The following is a 9,166-nucleotide window of genomic DNA, read 5'->3' as shown; positions in this document are numbered from 1 at the left end:
AGTGTGTTACTTATTCTTTGATACAGATTCTGTTATCTGTCATGATATGGTGGGGAGAGGGGAGAAAAACAGCTTTCTCCTTACAAATTCCAGCTTCTGCTGCTGCCCTGAATATAAATACTGTTATTCAAAAAGGCTTTTGCCTACTTCTTGGTAGGCTATTCAGTGACGTATAAGATATGAAGAGCAATTTTATTGCCTAAGTGAGGGGCTGGTTAAAATGTGTTTTCCTCCTCTCCAGGCTCTGAACATCTGATTTATTACTAGGTCAAGATGGTACCAAGAATCTGCACTTTAATAAGCATGCTCAGTAATTCTGATGTAGATTGCCTGGTGACTACCATTAGAGAACCCTCGTCTAAATTTTGATAGAATTTTTTTCACAAGTGAGGGCTATAATTTGGAACCCTTGAGAAGAGAGGAAATTGAGGGAAAATAAATCAGCATCATCTGTGTTTTCCGTGATAGTTTAGAGGGCTCCAGTATTAGTTTATTTCATGACATGTATTTTGTTTTGATTTGTTGCAAAATTACTGCCTTTTTATGTATATTCCATGTCAAGGTGTGAATGGGACAGTTTCCATTAGTGGAAAGGCTTTCAGCATTAGCATAAAGCAGGGAGAAAATAACTGTGAGGGAGGACAGTTCGGGCTGAAGTCCTACAGTGTGTGGGGGAGGCTGTTTCCTTGTTGCAACCCTCGTTACAGACACCTTTGCTTCCTTTGTGCAGACAGAGTCCCCTGATCCCTCCCCTGAAGTCTGGATTCAGTGAAGTCCGTGTTCAAGTTCATTTAACCTACATCGCCACCTACTGTCCACCTCCATCCCCATCTAAGAAACGTTTGCTCGGGGGCTGGGTGGAGATGAGGTATGAGAGGCTGTACCTTGAGTGCAAGGGGCGACTGTGAATGCACCCCTGTGGACCCCTGCTTAGGATACCTGATTTACAATGCTTTATTCAGAATTATAGCAGTTCTCTCCTTATTTCTAAGGTCTCCCTTTATTTCAATCCAGAAGCAAATTTGGGGTTAGGAATATCAGCTAAGCTCTGATTGAAACAAAAACAAACCTCTCTCCACCTAAGAGAGGGCCTAAGGCCCTCTTTCTTGGCTTTAAAATTTTTATTGATTTGGGAATTTAGTGTTAGCTCCAACTGTGAATAATGGCCACTTTGGGCCTTTGGAGTGCTCCTGGCATTTGTCCTGCTAATTTATGGAAGGAAATCTGAAAATGCTTTGCCCCTAGTCCTTTGTTTCTTTATTTTGGTGGATTTCTTTTTTCTCTCCTTGAGATTATTTCCTACTTAAGTTGAGCAGGGAATACTCTCCTATAGCACCCTTCTCTGATTCGCTTAGAAAGAGCAAGGGTCCTTTGAGAAATTCCTACTGCTGGTTGTTGGCCCTTTACTCCTGTCCTGGCATCTCTAGAGCTGGAGATGGAAATCATCCTATGGGTTTCTCTTATCTTATGCTTTGGCTATTCTCTTCCATGTGTTTGTTCTTCGCTTAATCTTGTATTGAAATCCATCCATTATCTGAGCTTCCATCTTTAGTGAAGACCCACTTTTGCATGTTATGTCCTAGGATAATATTCCAGAAAACAGATATTTGCATAGATGTAAAATCTTATTTTTATAATCTTTAGACTTAGGTTGGGTTAACCAGCATCTTCTCAGGTAGATTTCTTGGAACCTAAGGCAGAATATCTGTATTTGAAGTGCAGGGAAGGCTAAATAGAGTTTTCATTGAGCTATCTTAGATATAGAATAATGTTAGGTATTGATTAGAATTAGTGACATAGGTTAGATATTTGATATTTGGTATCAGTTACAGAGCGATTACCAAGGAGAATAAAATAGGACTAGCACAGCTCCTTTCTGTTTTCCCCTAAACCCTTACTATCTAGGATTATAATAGAGGTTTTATAACCAAGAACAAAGTCTTTAACTCTCTTTGTTCCTCTAGCAAATTTTCTCCTGTTAAAAAAAGTCATTAAAGTATCTCTGTATTTTAGAAGTTCTTCATAAAGCCTATCTTAAACGATGCTATGCTTTTGGATCATTATAAGATTAATTAAAAGAATTTTTATAGGCTAACAGCCTTACTTAAAAATATTACTTCATTCTTGTAACATGAATTCTTATAGACCTCTTTATTGTCTAGGAGAATGTGGATGCCTTGCTATTCCTGATAACTATATTTATAATGTGGAATTGGTTTCATACTATCAAATCATATATTAAATGCATATTATATACATATTAAATTATAGTATTAATATTAGTTTTCTATATAGCTATTATTTATATAGCACTTGCTGTCTACCAGGCCTTTGGACTATGCTGTTGCATCCATTATTTTACTTAATTCTCAAAATAACAATGAGAGGTCAGTACTATTCTTTCCATTTTACAGATGAGGAAATTGAGGCGCATAGAGACTGACTTGGCCAACGGCACACACTTCGTAAATGGCAGAAAATGAACTTGCATCTAGGGTTATCCTCCTTCCAAAGCTCACATTCTTAAACTTCTGGCTCAAATTCATCTAATGTTAAGTCGCTCTTTAATTCACAAGTTTACCTCTGCTCATTTTCAAGAGTGTCGTTGTTGAATTTTTTCTCCTTAAAAGTTACTGCAACAAAATAGCTCTGTTTGAAGATTTCAGTCTTGATTTACAGCCTTTTGTTCTTTGTTTGGGAAGGATAGAGGGACTGCAACTGCCAGGGTGAGCAGGATGGATGAGTCATTGTTGAGGGAAGAGGGCCGCTTCCCTGCTGCCTAACACCCTTCATGTTTCCAGTTGTGGGCCCCTTGCTCTGGTCATCATAAGGCATTTGCCTGTCCCTGCAGGAGGGGGACCGTCTACTCCTTTTGTGCGTTTCTGTCCAGCCCCTCCTGTGCATTCAGTAAGACCTGGCTCTTTGGGGCTAGGGGTCTCCAAAGTTAACAAGGAAGTCCACTTTCTCCACTTCCTCAGTACAGCCCTGTGGCAGTCCTTCTTGTATATAAGGTCCTGGGAACCACAGAGCTTGTTACCTCTAGAAATTGCATTGACCTGTGCGTTGCTCTTCTCTTTCGAGAAAGAGCGATCACAGTTCCCAAACCTTTAGCCAACACTTGGGATAGAGGAGCTGAGTGTTTTGAAAAAAATTCCCTAACCCAGATGTTCCCAGACCTGAATCACCGTGAAAAACATGGAGCCTTTGAGGGGAAGAAACAAAAGATCCTCAGGATCCAGAAATGTTATTTTTCATCAGTGCCTCCGGGAGGATATGACAGTCAGTCTGTGTTAGGTTCACACTCTCATCAAATTCTAAGTTTTTCCAGGAAGAGAGTAAAGGAAAACCTTTGTCTTTCTTGGCTGAAGGGTTAAGGTTTAATTCCTCCCTCTGCTTTTGGGACTCTCTTAGCCACATTCCAGTTCAGGGGACAGCTCCTTTTAAGTGGGTGCTCCCAATGAATGTGCTGTTCAGTGGGGATTCTGGCCAGGAGTTGTCCAAGGACAGGCTGCCAGATCCACGCTGGCAAAGGCCTCAGAGAAGCGGGACGTGGGTTAAGCCAAAAGATACGAAGCTTATGGGCGTGCTGTACTCCATACCTTCCACTAGCTCCGTTCATTTAATGGCGGTTTGGTGAGCACTGTGTGTGTCCAGGAGAGTAGCGGGTGCTAGAGCAGACAGACATCGCTCTTCCTTCATGTAGCTTACTAGCTAGTGTAGAGTCAGACAGTAAACAAATAAACATCCTGGTGCACAGTGAAGAACTTCACTTCCTAAGTGCCATGAAGGGGAATTTCAATGTGCAAGGGTGTATGGCCAGAAGGCCTGTCCTCTTCTGGGCTGGCTGTGGTGTGTCAAGGAGGATTTCCTGAGCAGGTGACATTTGAGCAGATCTTAGAACGATGAGCCGGGGTTTAGCTAGCTGAGTGAGGGGGCATGAAGAGGCCCTTCAAAGAACACAAAGTGAATGTGGCTGAGGCCAAGTGAGGTGTGGGTAGAGCGGCGGCAGGCAAGGCTGGAGTGGAGGGGAGGTCAGAGCATGTGGGCCCTGGTCAGTCGTGGTAAGCATTTTGCAGCTGAGCTCCCGTCCTTTCACTTTTCACCTGATGAAGCCAAGTCCGCAGGCTTCTCCTCAACCTTTTTCTGCTTCTCATCTGTTTGTGCTGGTCACCTGAGCCTCTCACTAATCCATAGCCTCATCTGGAGTGAAGGAAGTGCTGACAGGCAGTGAGCGTAGACCCGACCGTGGGCTGTACGCCGGCTCTGCAGACCATTCTTGGAGTAAGCAAGGGGGTGCAGGTGAAACGGGTCTTCTCTGTGGGCTGTGCACATTGTCGCACCCACCCTGATGCCCACTGCCCTCCCTGCCCACCTCTCCTCGCCCCTTTAACCTGTCCAAGGCAGGCTGATCAGCCTTGCCACTCTGGCCACTGATTTGCCCAGATGAAGCAAGCAGGATCTCGTGTCTTATGACGTTGGAGGGTTCTGCAGGAATGTAGAGAGCACCCCCCACTCTGCACGCACAGACGCTCCTCAGCCAGCTTCTGCTTCTCTGAGACGTGCAAATAGTCTCTAAGTGTTTTTACGCATCAGTGCTCCGATAAGGGAAACTTGTACAAAGACTAATTGTTTTTATGCTTCCTTTATAGAACATGAACACATTTGAGTTTTTATTTCTTGTTCTGGAACATTAATGCAAGGCTTGGGAATATCAGCTTTACAGTTTCGTTTTTCTATTCCCAGAATAGGTTTAAAACAGAGAGCAACGGTGACAGTTGTTTTAAAAATACATAGCTGTCTTCTAAGAGAGCTATTAAGTAGAGAGAAAGTCAGTGAGAATGGACATTAAGGGATTATCATGAAGATAGCTTTACGATCATGACTGTCATTGCCGTTGTCAAAGAGGCATTTATTAAATGGTAAATCCTGTTTAGTATTTGCTGCTATAAAGAAAATTACAAAGTCATAGCCTTTGTCCTGGGAAATTTTCAAGCTATGGAGTCAGCCTTGATTTATAAATATTTGAAAAGGGCATAAAGGTAACAAGAACCAAAACAAGAGATTGCCAAAGATTGGGTCAATAGATAAATGGACTTCAGGTATTTATATTACTTATACATCAAAGGTCACAACCAATCTGGGTTGCTATTCTGTTAGTCAGGAAAGGGTGGCTTGTGCTGTGGTAACAAACTCCATACCTAGTAGCTTAACACATGGAGCTTATTTCTCACTGCATACTTCATATTCATCACAGAATGCCAGGGGCTCTGCTTTGTGTCATCACTCTTCAGGGAGCTAGGCTGACGGGCCCTTCACCGTCGGGCATGTTGCTGGTTCCCCTGGAAAAAGGGAGGAAATAAGGGCTATTGTGACTGGCATTGAAATGTTTCTGCCCAGAAGTGACACTTTACTTCCTCATACATTCCGTTAGCTCAGGCAAATCACGTGGTGATGTGTAGCTCCAAGGCAGCAAGAAAGTACAGTCCTCCTTTAGGAGGAAAACCAGAATGTTGATGAACAATGAGAAACTTCTGGTCAAATTTAATAATTACTCTAGCCACAGTAATTGATCAATCAGCCTGTCAAATGATGATAACACTCCTACTTATCAGTAATGGAACACTTCCTATGTACCCGCGTCTTTGTTGAACAATTCACATACATTATTACATCTAATTCTTTACCAGCCTCTCAGGTGGGTTGTATTATTATCTCTGTTTTCCACATGATAAAATTAAAACTGGGAGTCTTTAAGTAACTTGCCTAAGGTTACACAGCTAGTATTTAACAGAGCTGTGATTCAAACCTACTTCCTCCTAATTTGAGAGTCTGAGCATTTCTCCAAGATTCCTATCATGTAAGTGAAGTCTCTTGACTTCCTGTGCATAGTGCTGGAAGGAACAGAGTAAAGTGATTTCTGACCTAGTTACTTAGAATTGCTAAAACATGTCTCTGCTTGGCTAAAAATCACCTCTGGCTTTGTTGGTCTTTGGAACCAAATGGATTATTTTTCTTATTGTAAACTCTTCTCAGCCCTGTTCTGCTTAGCTTCCTGTTTTTATGGTTGGTAAGATAACTTTTCCCTCATATGAGTTCCTTGAGAATTGACTTCCCAGGCACTTTCACGTTTTTCTAGCATCTAGGATTACTAGGGCTTAGAACATCCTGTGATCACCAAGACACTGTTGGGGAAGGCTCGTAGTTGAAGAATTGTTAGAAAACGTAGTCACTTTTTTAAAATTCACTTACAAGCATGTTCCCCCAAATCACTTGTTTTCAGTTCTGTTTTAGTTTTCTCCTATTTGTGAATTAAGTCTCTCCCTTTTGTTTTAGAACATTTTATTCATTATTTTCTTTTCCATTATATCTCCAGTGTCTAGCAAAATGCCTGGCACATATATCTTAAAAATGAAAGGACGAATCAATGAACTGGCGGATTTCATGTTCAGAGTTCAGGTTCTCCTTCAACTGCTCTTCCCTGGTTATCTCCTTCATCAGTGTTTGGACAGATAGCCACTCTGCTCTTAATTATTCCGTTGTTTACTGCCTGTATGATTTTGATAAATCTTGTAACCTGTTCTCTCACCTATAAAGTGGGGATAATGGTGTGCCTACCTCTTAGACTTGTGTAGTGAGTATTAAATAGTTTCATGCTACAAAGAACTTGGAATATTACCTGACACAGAGAAAGTACAATAATGATCTCTTTACCCTTTGTCTTGGGAGTCAAAATTGTCCTTCAGATTTCACTTTTCAGGTGCTTTCTTACACTGCCTTATACCTAAAATTTCATGTCCTTTCTATAGGAATTCATGACAGGGAGTTTAATTGTATTATTGCCATAGAGTTACTCCTTTTAATCCAATCATTTTATAATCTGTTCAGGTTATTTCCCCAGAGAGTGATATTTGTGTAAGACATTCATTCTTTTTGGCTTAAATATTAGTTATTGAGACACGATGGGCTTGATTATTTGGGCTCCATGCATATAGCAACATATTCATTGATTGATTCCTTTATCCATTCAACAAGTATTTATTGAGAATAATTATAGATATGCTTAGAGGCAGAAAAGAATGTTAAAATCTTTTAGACCAAATCTACCCTCGTTTCTACACATTTAATACTAAGCACCTAAAAGCTGCAGTGCCAGAGTTGCCTCACTGAGAACAGGTCAGTGAAGGAGCATTTCATTTTGTTCTCCTTCTTGGGCAATCCCACTCACCGCGGGAAAGACACTCACATGAAATCATGAACTTGTGCTCCTGTATGTTTGCTTTGTACTAATGGGAACATTTTGAATCAAATATGAAGAACACTAATTCATATATAGTCTGAAGAACCTCAGTTTTAAGTCTGTTATGGCTGATGCCAAGTCTGTACGGACCTAGGGAGAGTCCAGAGTACCGTGTTTTGAGGTCTTCAGCCTGGCAGTCTCACGTCAGGGAACTTGAATGGGGTTACAGAAGGATGCCAGAAGACCTCCTGTCTGTTTCCTGTATCAGTTTTCCATGAAAATTACCACAAACTAGTTGGCTTACAACTATATACATATTTTTCCTCTCACAGTTCTGGGGGCCGGAAGTCTAAAGTCAGTGTGCTTCCTGGAGGTCACGCTCCCTCTAGACGCTCTAGGAGGGTCCCCATTCTTGTCTCTTCCAGTGTTTATGGCTGTCAGCGTCCCTGGACTTGTGGCTGCATCACTCCAATCTCTGCCTCCATCTTCTCATGGCCTTCTCTGCTGTGTGTGTCTGCTCCTCTTTGTGTCTAACTTATGATACTTGTGCTTGCATTTAAAACCCACCTGGCCAATACAGGATAAGCTCCTCCACTTAAGATGCCTAACTTAATCACATCTTTTGTTGTATGCAGTAACATTCACTCTTTTGCCATTTAAGGTAATAATCACGTGTTGTGGGGATTAAGACGTGGACATATCCTTTCATGGGGCTGCCATTCAATGCGCCGTACCTGGGTTCAAGTCCTTGTTTGACTAACTATCCAGTTAGGCAAGTTATCACATCTTTCTGAAATTCAGGTTTCTCATCTGTAAGATGAGAATATCAATGCCCGGTTTACAGAGTTTTAATGAGAAACAGAAGAGACAGAATGTATGTGATGTTCCCCAGCTTAGTTCTCAACATAATTAGTTGCCTTAGTTCCAGGTACTCAGAGGGTAGAACAGATTTTAAACTGTTTTACTTTAAAGGAAAAGGGGGCAGAGCGGAGGGGGCGCAGGCGGTGCTGGCTGCGGGCTGCGAGCAGGGGGGCTGGCGGAGCGCCTTGGGGCGCAGTGCGGGGCACTCACGAGCCCGGGGCGAGGTGTCCCACGAACAGACGGCGCCTCTGGGAGCCTTGCCGACCAGCAGCAGGACTACAGAATGGTACCCCTAAATGGAGAGAGGTTACAGGGCTGATCAGAGAGGACGAGAAACAAGGAAGGCTTCTGAAGGAGAGCATCCTCCCATTCTTCCCCCATCTGAATCCCTGTTGCTATGGAGACCACCAATGGGACTGAGACCTCGTATGAGAGCCTGCACGCTGTGTTGAAGGCTCTAAATGCCACTCTTCACAGCAACTTGCTCTGCCGGCCAGGGTCAGACAACCTGACTGAGGAGAGGCGGGCCACAGCCTACCTGGCCGCGATGACAACTCCCACATGTACATTCTCTTCGTCATGTTCCTGTCTGCTGCCACTGTGGGCAGCCTCATCCTGGGATACACCCGCTCCCGCAAAGTGGGTAAGCGCAGTGACCCCTATCATGTATACATCAAGAACCGCGTGTCTGTGCTCTAATGCTAAGAGGCCGGGGATGGCAGAAGATCAAGATTCCTGAGGATTATCTTGTGGGGCCTCCAGAACTCAGCTCTGTGTTACATCAGGCCTCAGTGTGCTAATCTGTAAGATCAACAAGCAGCAGCACTAAGGGAGGTCATCACTGGGGAAGGAGGAGAGGATCTAGCAGACCTAGGCCTTGTGGATGAGGATTTCTTCCAGCAAAAAGATAGACTTTAGAGACAGTAGGAGCCCTTTGAACAAATGCATAAGAGTGGCAGGAATTCCCTGGTGGTCCAGTGGTTAGGACTCCGTGCTCTCACTGCCAAGGCTGGGTTCAAAATCCCTGGTCGGGGAACTGAAATCCCAAAAGCCGTTCAGTGTGGCCAA

The 9,166-nt window shown here is 43.0% G+C and overlaps 1 protein-coding gene and 1 pseudogene across 1 annotated transcript in view; both read left to right on the top strand.

Moving 5' to 3' along the window:
- Positions 1-9,166, top strand: part of NRXN3 (neurexin 3) — a 782,346-nt gene that overhangs the window by 637,463 nt on the left and 135,717 nt on the right. The gene's annotated exons all lie outside the window — the stretch shown is intronic.
- Positions 8,496-8,797, top strand: LOC103089657 (potassium voltage-gated channel subfamily E member 3 pseudogene; annotated as a pseudogene).

This window comes from Lipotes vexillifer, unplaced genomic scaffold (genome assembly GCF_000442215.2).
Source record: "Lipotes vexillifer unplaced genomic scaffold, Lipotes_vexillifer_v1.1 scaffold542, whole genome shotgun sequence".
Taxonomy (NCBI): Eukaryota; Metazoa; Chordata; class Mammalia; order Artiodactyla; family Lipotidae; genus Lipotes; species Lipotes vexillifer.
Note: the sequence above shows the minus strand (reverse complement) of the source record. Positions and strands in the feature narration are given on the sequence as shown.